The sequence below is a fragment of the Micropterus dolomieu genome, unplaced genomic scaffold (assembly GCF_021292245.1).
Source record: "Micropterus dolomieu isolate WLL.071019.BEF.003 ecotype Adirondacks unplaced genomic scaffold, ASM2129224v1 contig_1998, whole genome shotgun sequence".
NCBI lineage: Eukaryota > Metazoa > Chordata > Actinopteri > Centrarchiformes > Centrarchidae > Micropterus > Micropterus dolomieu.
The window spans coordinates 181-948 of NW_025730988.1; the positions used below are offsets into that span (position 1 = coordinate 181).

General features: G+C 55.9%; 1 non-coding gene across 1 annotated transcript; it reads right to left on the reverse strand.

Moving 5' to 3' along the window:
• Positions 1-423: 423 nt before the first annotated feature.
• On the reverse strand, positions 424-542 carry LOC123964356. The gene has a single exon (XR_006823421.1). It is a non-coding gene; the product is annotated as a 5S ribosomal RNA (ribosomal RNA).
• Positions 543-768: the final 226 nt, after the last annotated feature.

Sequence of the window (768 nt, forward strand, 5' to 3'; positions counted from 1 at the left end):
CCGGGTATGGGTACAGCGACAAGGCCACCTTCAGCCGGAGGTCCTCACTCACAAACAGACGCTCATTCCTGGGTGGACATTCAGGAAAAGGATCCAGTCCGCCTGGAAGTCCCTTGCCAGGATCAGACGCTCTCCCGTCGAAGTCCTATGCAGGCCTTTCCAAGCCTGGCTTCCGAGATCAGGCGAGATCGGGCAGTCCCAGGCCGGAATGGCCGTAAGCTGCCTTTGCACACCCCAGAAGGGCCTTCAAAACACGATGTAACTTTTACACAGCACTGTGTACAGGATAGGGAGAAAAAGAAGCAGCAGCAGCAGCAGCAGCAGCAGCAGCAGAAGCGCCCCCTGCTGTTTCCTAAAGAGACGTTCAAAAGATCTCCTTTCACCGAAGCGCCCTCTGCCGTTTTTCGAAGGCGAAGCGAAAAAGGCTTACAGCACCGGGTATTCCCAGGCGGTCACCCGTCCAAGTACTAACCAGGCCCTGCTCTGCTCAGCTTCCGAGATCGGATGAGATCGGGCGCTCCCAGAGCAGTGTGGCCGTAAGCCACTCAGGCACCCCCAAACGGCCCTTCAAAAGATGTTCTACGGCTAATTGACAAAAAACGTATTCTGCCCATAATGTCCAAGGTGCTCCAGAGTCACTTGGAATCCACAGGCACTGATTCCTGGGTAAATATCCAGGAACCGGGACACCGTTCATGCTGGCAGTCCACAGACAGGAATATGCACCCGTTCCCGGGTATGGGTACAGCGACAAGGCCACCTTCAGCC